The sequence below is a fragment of the Triticum urartu genome, chromosome 7 (genome assembly GCF_003073215.2).
Source record: "Triticum urartu cultivar G1812 chromosome 7, Tu2.1, whole genome shotgun sequence".
In the NCBI taxonomy this organism is placed as follows: Eukaryota; Viridiplantae; Streptophyta; class Magnoliopsida; order Poales; family Poaceae; genus Triticum; species Triticum urartu.
Genome location: NC_053028.1, coordinates 73,359,356 through 73,368,733, shown reverse-complemented (window position 1 = coordinate 73,368,733; position 9,378 = coordinate 73,359,356). Strand labels below are relative to the sequence as shown.

The window sequence follows — 9,378 nt, the reverse complement described above, 5'->3', positions numbered from 1 at the left end:
TTGGTATCCGTTTGTCTGCGCCAAGAAGGAGCGTCGCTCGCCGCCGTCCCAGTCTAAGACGTGTGGGCGCATTCTGCACTACCTTCACAGCGACGGCTTCTCGACGTCGTCTCGGAGCGCCATGACGACGCAAGAGTACGCCGGCTGGGAGCAGCACCGGAGCTGCAGAGGTCGATGTACTTCGCCTTTTGCTTCTCGTGGATGTAGCGCCACTCCTCGTCCTTCTCCTTGACGGCGAGGTTGGGGGCGACCGCCTGCCGCCACTGGAGACGGACGAGGAAATGGTCTCTCGTCGAGATTGACGCCCTCGACCTCTCCCCCAGCCCACGTCCTCGGTGGCTGTGACCGCACTATAGACGACAGGAGGAGGCGGAGAGGATCATCCGCGAGCGTGATGCGGCCGCCGGGAAGCCATGCCATGACGTCTCCACCTTCTGCCACCCCAAGCCCGACAGTGACGACTCCGACATCGGGTCGGGGAACGATGACGAAGGAGGAGCCGCCGGCCAACCCGACATGACCCACGAGGTCACCATGAAGTATAAGATAATTTGTGGTTTTAGTTTTGTGTTTTTGGTTCACCGGATGAATTGTCCGGTTTTATGTACTCCCATCTCAAAATTCTTGTGTTAGGTTTGTCTAGATACGGATGTATCTAATACTAAAACGTGACTTGATATATCTGTATTTAGAGAAATGTAAGACAAGAATTTTGGGGACGGAGGGAGTACAAATTATCCTACTCTCAACGAAATCTGTCGTGTTTTTATGAAAATTCGTCCAATTTGATTGAATTTTATCTGGTTATTTTGAGTTATTGTGAAAATGTATGTAACTATGGTTGGATGGCTATCTCCCGCATTTGTTTATGTGAACTGGTCGCTCTTGCACTAGAGCCGGGTTCTTTTCATCGCAAAAAAAAAGAGTCGGGTTCTTTAAAAGAAAATAGTACTGACAAAGAGTTTCAATGGGACTGCCCACGCATGTCCACACTACAGAGCGCGCCCAACTCCTACTGTTTCGGTCGTCCCCGTAGCGAAACAGCACACATGACGTTGAGAGAGCTGCGCGCAACTTCTTGCATCGTCAAGCTCGCGCCGCGGAGCGGGCGGAGGTCAGGAGGTGGGCGCGCGCGGCACTGCTGACCACCGAGCAGCCGTCTGCTAGAGAGGTCAACACTTTGCACCACCATTGCTTGCTTAGCTCTTTCAAACATAACCCGGCGGAGATTTGTTGCTTTCCCTGCCGAATGCCGATTGACGATCTTCCCCTTTGGATTTCCGACACCTTTTGTTCCCAGCGAGCACTGGGATTTCCCCTTGAACAATTTCATCGGGTTTGGACTCCGCGATGCTGCTCGTCTTCTCTTCTTTGTCTGTCTGTTCCTCCATGAAACAGAGTACTCTCTTCTTCTGTCCTAACCTGTTTCATCTCCACGATTGGCGCAGGGGCTGCTGATCCGCCTCGAATCACCACCAGATGGGGATGGGTTCCCTCACAAGTAAACTCTCTCCTCGACTTCCTCACGCTGCATCATTTTCGGCAACCAGCTGGAATCTGGGAACGCCATCTGTCTGACTCCAATACTCTGTAACCACACTTCAGGTTCTTCCTGGGTGACGAGCTTGTGTGGGAGCCCGATATGCTCCGGCCAAGACGTGGCCTCATGCGTTCTGAAGCAGATGTTCGACTCCTCCACCTGCACCAACCATCTGGCGGCGACCGGCATCGCCGCGCTGCTCGGGTTTCTGCTCGCACTCCAGCTGCTTGTGAAAATTCCGCAGAGCAGAGCATCTGCACGGCAGCTCGTCATGCTCGGTCTCGGCTCGCCGCTGCACCTGTCTGCCGTGGTGTTCACCGGCTGCTTGGGCTTCATTTATCTTGGGCTAGGACTCTGGATGCTGGGGAGTAACTTCAGTCAGGATGCTTCCGTTGTTTACCTTCCACATTGGTGGCTTGTAACATTATCTCAAGGACTGAATCTGGTCCTTGCCAGCTTGGCTTTCAGCATCAGACCTCGGTTTCTTGGAGCGGCATTCGTCAGGTCTTGGCCGGTCTTGCTGACCGTCTATGCAGCATTCATTTGTTCTTCTTCAGTTGTTGTTATTGTTGCAGAGAAGATGATCACTGTCAAGGGCTGTTTGGATGTTCTGTACTTACCAGGTGCAGTTCTCGTTCTTATTTATGGCATTCGGCACAGCCATGATGAAGAGGGGTATGGAGGAATTGGAAATGGTTTATACAAGACCCTCAACACGGACACAGACGGTGAGGCAGCTGATTCTGAGACTCATCAGGTCACTCCCTTTGCTACTGCTGGTTTTTTCAGCGAGATGTCGTTTTGGTGGTTGAATCCTCTGATGAAGATGGGCTATGAGAATCCCCTTGAGGACAAAGACATGCTTCTTTTGGGCGCCGCAGATCGGGCGCAAAATCAGTACTCGATGCTCATGGAGAAGCTGAATTGCAGGAAGCAGTCGCCGTCACAGGCCACACCATCATTCTTCTAGACTATTGTTTCTTGTCACAAGCGTGCCATCATGCTCTCGGGTTTCTTTGCTTTGCTCAAGGTTCTCACCTTATCTACAGGCCCAATAATTCTCAAGGCATTCATCAATGTATCACTTGGGAAAGGGACCTTTAAATACGAAGGCTATGCGCTGGCTGCATTATTGTTCGTCTGCAAATGCTGTGAATCATTGTCGGAGAGACAGTGGTATTTCCGCACTCGGAGATTAGGACTGCAGGCGAGGTCACTCCTGTCAGCAGCTATTTATAAGAAACAGCAGAGGCTATCAAATGCAGCAAAAATGAAGCACTCCTCTGGACAAATTATAAACTATGTGACCGTCGATGCCTATCGGATTGGGGAATTCCCATACTGGTTCCATCAAACATGGACAACAAGTGTTCAGCTTTGCATTGCTCTGGCAATTCTATACAATGCGGTTGGTGCTGCAATGATTTCATCATTGGTTGTCATCATTCTCACCGTACTCTGCAATGCTCCACTGGCCAGATTCCAACACAAATTTCAGAGCAAACTTATGGAAGCACAAGATGTGAGATTGAAAGCCATGTCCGAGTCACTAGTTCATATGAAGGTCTTGAAACTTTATGCATGGGAAGGCCACTTCAAGAAGGTCATCGAGGGGTTGAGGGAAGTTGAGTACAAGTGGTTGTCAGCATTCCAGCTTTGGAGGGCATACAACAGTTTCTTGTTCTGGGCTTCTCCTGCTTTGGTTTCTGTGGCAACCTTTGTAACATGCTATCTTTTGAAAATCCCTCTTGATGCTAGCAATGTATTCACCTTTGTGGCAACTCTACGTCTCGTGCAAGACCCAGTTAGGACGATACCCGATGTTATTGCAGTTGTGATACAAGCTAAGGTTGCTTTCACTCGGATATCAAAGTTCCTTGATGCACCTGAGCTAAACGAGCATGTTAGGAAGAAATATTATGGTGCCATTGATTACCCTATAGCGATGAATTCCTGTAGCTTCTCGTGGGATGAGAATACATCAAAACCAACTCTAAAGAATATAAATCTGGCAGTCAAAGCTGGAGAAAAGGTCGCAATTTGTGGAGAGGTAGGATCAGGAAAGTCGACACTTTTGGCTGCTGTACTCGGAGAGGTCCCCAAAACTGAAGGCGCGGTATGTTTTTTCTTACTAACTTCATTTTCTATTGAAATAGCTTCCATACTCGGAATTTAGACATTTATACATGTTTAAGATAAACATAGCCTGTTGACAACAGTGTCAAGTTCGGTTTGCAAAGTTGTTGTGAAAATTATGGTTGACAATATTTGTCAACATGTAGTATGTTCATCAATTCATTTTTTTCCTAACAACTTAATATACAATTATTTATCTTCGGATAAACATTTCAGATCGAAGTCTGTGGGAAAATAGCATATATTTCTCAGAATGCATGGATCCAAACAGGAACTGTGCAAGATAATATTCTCTTTGGATCGTCGATGGACAGGCAAAGATACCACAACACACTCGTGAGGTGCTCGTTGGTCAAGGACCTTGAAATGTTGCCATATGGAGATTGTACTCAAATTGGGGAGAGAGGAGTAAATCTTAGTGGTGGTCAGAAGCAGCGCGTCCAGCTTGCTCGTGCACTATACCAAAATGCAGACATCTATCTTCTTGATGATCCTTTCAGTGCTGTTGATGCCCATACAGCCACAAGTCTCTTCAATGTAAGAATCATACCAGCAGATACATATTGTATTACTATAAGATCATGAACTGTTTTACAAAGCTCTTTGTAACAGGAATATGTCATGAGTGCTCTATCAGACAAGACCGTTCTTTTGGTGACTCACCAAGTGGATTTTCTACCTGTATTTGACTCCATTTTGGTATTTCTCCGCACTTCAAAAAAGTCACCATATGATGATATTTATCTGTAATTAGCTTTATTTATTTGTTGATGTCATCTAAATGATTCTTGGCAGTTGATGTCAGATGGAGAGGTTATTCGGTCTGCACCTTATCAAGATCTATTGGCAGATTGTGAAGAGTTTAAAGACCTTGTAAATGCCCATAAAGATACTATGGGTGTTTCGCATCATAAGAACAACATACCCCATCAAAGATCTAAGGAAGCATCAATAAAGGAGACAGATGGTATTCATGGAAGTAGATATACAGAGTCTATGAAATCATCACCAGCAGATCAACTGATCAAGAAAGAGGAAAGAGAAACAGGGGATGCAGTTTTCAAGTCTTATATGCTTTACCTGCGCCAGAAGAAAGGCTTCCTGTATTTCTTCTTGTGTATGATTTCTCACATAATTTTTGTAGCTGGGCAGATATTACAGAATTCATGGATGGCTGCTAATGTCCAAAATCCTCATGTTAGCACACTGAAGTTAATTTCTGTGTACATTATTATCGGAGCTTGCACAATGATCTTCTTGCTATCAAGATCTTTAACAGTCGTTGTTCTTGGGGTCCAGTCATCAAGATCCTTATTTTCCCAGCTACTCAATTCATTGTTCCGTGCACCAATGTCCTTTTTTGATTCTACACCTCTAGGAAGGGTTCTTAGCCGGGTAAGAGTTCTTAAAGGAATGGTGATACAACAAGTTACAGAGATTTTCTCATGAGGGATTAACTTGTTCCCTTTTTCTTCTAATGCAGGTCTCTTCAGATTTGAGTATCGTTGACCTCGATATTCCATTTGCATTAGTGGTTAGCCTTGGTACCAGCTTAAATGCATGTAGCAATCTAGGGGTATTGGCCGTTGTTACATGGCAAGTTCTGTTTGTATCCGTGCCAATGATAGTTTTGGCAATTAGGTTGCAGGTAATCGGTGTGACTTTGTTACTTTATGGCTAATCCTCATTTCTTTGATTGTTTGATTTCATTCACACTTCACAGTTTTGCACTCAAAGTTTTAATAAGTGAAGCCTGTTGTGTTTGGTCATGCAGAGGTACTATCTAGCATCGGCCAAGGAATTAATGCGGATCAATGGTACTACAAAGTCCGCCCTTGCGAGTCACTTAGGTGAATCGATTGCAGGGGCTATAACGATAAGGGCCTTTGAGGGAGAAGATCGTTTCTTTGCTAAAAATTTGGATCTTATTGACAAGAATGCCAGCCCATATTTCTGTAATTTTGCAGCAACTGAATGGTTGATTCAACGTATAGAAATAATGAGCGCCATAGTTCTTTCTTCTTCTGCCTTTGTCATGGCTCTTCTTCCTCAAGAAACTTTTAGCCCTGGTAAGCAATTATATGAGCACCACGTTGCTTCAAATAAGCTTTTGCTACGAGAATATACTTGATACTCCCTCCATACCAGAATAGATAACATTTCAGACATGACATGGGTCTCCAACAAACTAATTTGACCATTACATACTATGAAAATAATATTGATGAAAAATCCAATGATAGTATTTTGACCTTACTAGCCCAAATACCTTTTTATTATATAAAATAGTAAAGTTTAAACCTTTTTTTTGCCGGAGAAACTTTCAATCTATTCATCATCTGTCATGGCAATATAGAGAACACCGGAAGTAACAAAGATTACAACCTGGTCCGCAGACCGCCTAGCGATGACTACAAGCACTGAAGCGAGCGAAGGCACGCCGTCGTCATTGCCCCTTCCTCTCCGGAGCCGGGCAAACATTGTTGTAGTAGCAGTCGGGAAGTCGTGGTGTTAAAGCTCCACAGGACCAGTGCACCAGAACAGCAAACGTCGCAGATAAAGAGAAGCGAAGATTGGAAAGATCAAACATATAGACACACGACCAGAGACATGCGAAGATTGGATCCTAACAGATCCACATGCCCTCCGATGATGGTAGACGCAACATCAAGGTGGGGATCAGACATGGGAGATATTATTCCTACTAGGGAACATCGCCGCCGCCATACAGCCCCTACCGAGACGCTGAACCAAACAAGAACGAGAGCGGGATCCCTCCCGCTGGCGCAGGGTCGGGATTCTCCGCACCTCCACGGCCCAAAGGCCATCGGAGGCAACACGGACCTGCGGCCGTGACGACGGGAGAAGGAGAAACCCTAGTGTCCTGGGAGTAGCTTCTTGGGGAGGAGGAAAGGAAAGATGCCTAAAGTGTGAAAAGTTTGATTGAATGCTTTCAAGAATGTCACACTCCGAGGTAGTAATGTTTATTATTGCAAGAAAATTATATTTACCGCCCTCGGCTGGGCAAAACATTATGAACATAAAAGTCCGTACATTTCTCAAGCCACCACATGATTTTATGAATAAGTTTTTATTTGTTATGAAGAAGCAATTCTAGTCCTAATGCTTATGCGTCGGAGTTAACTAAATAAAATATTTGATACCATTCAATTTGTCCAATTACAGATAGTAGCACTAATTAGTTCCTTGCTTTCATACTTGCACAGGTTTTGTGGGAATGGCATTGTCCTATGGTCTTTCGCTAAATACATCATTTGTTTTCTTTACTCAAAGCCAGTGCAACCTTGGGAATCAAATAATCTCGGTGGAACGGGTGAGCCAATACATGGACATACCAAGTGAAGCAGTAGAAGTCATTGAAGACAATCGACCATTACCAGATTGGCCCCAAAATGGCAATGTGGAGATTAGGCATTTGAAGGTAATCAATGTAAATATGTACACATAGACCTTACAAGGTAAAATAAAATCCTACCTAATAACACTTATAACAAATGTATGTGATGGATTTTCATTTAACAGATCAGGTATAGGATAGATGCTCCCCTTGTACTACATGGAATCACTTGCAGTTTTGAAGGTGGAGATAAGATCGGTATAGTTGGTCGAACAGGAAGTGGCAAGACAACGTTAATTGGTGCATTGTTTCGCCTTGTTGAACCTGATGAAGGGAAAATAATTATAGACTGTGTGGATATCAGTACAATAGGCTTACATGATCTGCGGTCGCGTTTGGGTATCATTCCACAAGATCCAACACTTTTTCAGGGTACAATAAGATACAATCTAGATCCTCTTGGGCAATTCTCAGATGAAAAAATATGGGAGGTAAGATTCTACACAGCTAACTTTGTTGTTTATCCTCATCTTACGCAATGATAAGATAAGATTGTGATGACAAGGTATGACACTGAAAGCTGATGCAATGTTTAATCATGAGGTCATCCTCTTTTAGTACTATGGCAATTCAGCTTGATTAATTTGACATATACCTAACGATTTCAGAAAGTTCAGCACATTAACAAAATGGGGTGAATAAATTTAATTAGAGGAATCTCAAATGACAAGTTGCCTTTCTCATAAGAACTAGATTCCCTTGGAGGAACTAGACAACTTTTCACTTATGGAAGAAATTGGCACCCGAATTTGAGTTGAGGAGAACTCAGATGTGGGTGATGACCTCCCAGTCTCCCACCAACTGAAGTGGTTACTCCATTTGTTATTGTGCTTGCAGGTTCTTGCCAAATGTCAACTTCTTGAAGCTGTCCAGGAGAAGGAACAGGGACTGGATTCACATGGTAGGAAACTTCACTTTATCTATACTTTGGTTTCTGGAGTTCATCTTTTGAAACTAATAGTGTGTAAACAGAAAAGCTCTAATCATTTCAAGAATTCAAAATAGGTGTGAAAATACATGTGCCAATAAATATGTCAAATTGTTAGTAGTCATATGCGTATTAGCTATATCCTTGTGGTAGCATGATGTTTGGTATTATCTCATCCATAGTACTGATCAAGATCCTGTCATAATAGTTGTGGAAAGTGGGTCAAACTGGAGCATGGGCCAAAGGCAGCTCTTCTGCCTGGGACGCGCACTTCTGAGAAGGTGTCGTATCTTAGTTCTTGATGAAGCCACAGCATCTATAGACAATGCAACAGATGTTCTCCTTCAGAAGACGATCCGGACAGAATTCAAATACTGCACTGTTATTACAGTTGCCCACCGTATACCAACAGTTATGGACTGCGATATGGTACTTGCAATGAGTGACGGTATGTTTCTCTTGCCGGCAAATTATAAGCAATGTAATGTTTCTTTGGGTGAGGATGCCAAATTGATCGTGGATATGTCCCATACTGATGAGCTATATATGAACACTTCCAGGGAAAGTAGTAGAGTTTGACAAACCTACAAAGCTCATGGAAACTGAAGGATCTCTCTTTCGCGAGCTGGTCAAGGAGTATTGGTCATACACTTCAAACACAAATATCTAGAAGAGATTGTCTCGAAGTTTCTCGGGTTATCTCTTTCTACACCAAATTCTATGTATTGTCATGGTGGGCTATCGCTGCCCTTTGGAATTGATGAAGGTAAACAGAGTAGATTCCTGAAGATTTCCTTGCCCCGGTAAACAGGAGGGACTAAATCTGCGACCCTGCCAACCGTACGGAATTGTAAGGCTCATAGTATCATTAGCATGGTCATAGTAGCTCATCAAACTTGAGCATATGTGTCTACTTGCAATGTTATGGTAGAATACATTCCTGATTAGCTTTTCTTTTGGAAAAGGGGTGATTCCCCGGCCTCTGCATCAGAAAGATGCACACGGCCATCTTATTAACCAAAAAAAGTAGTGTCAACATGGTTTCAAAGGTCTCCACAAATAAAAAAAAGCACAAACAGCTCACACAGAGCCAATAAGGGCTAGAAACACCAACTAGCCAAGAGAAGACGCCACAACCGGCTGGCTAAAAAAGGATAGGAAAGCTAAATGCCTATCCTATTACATGACCGCCATCCAAACCGGTTGAAAATATCCCGAGCTACCATCTCCCAGCGGAAAGACCCAGTAACCAAATGCTCCCTGGCCTCCATCTGGGTGAGTAGCGACCACGAACGGATCAGTGCCGTAGTTCGGAATATGACCTGCAAAAAATGTATACATGATAATCTGTTAAAA

At 44.1% G+C, this 9,378-nt stretch overlaps 1 pseudogene; it reads left to right on the top strand.

Moving 5' to 3' along the window:
* The first annotated feature begins 984 nt into the window (after window positions 1-984).
* On the top strand, window positions 985-8,975 carry LOC125522717 (annotated as a pseudogene).
* Window positions 8,976-9,378: the final 403 nt, after the last annotated feature.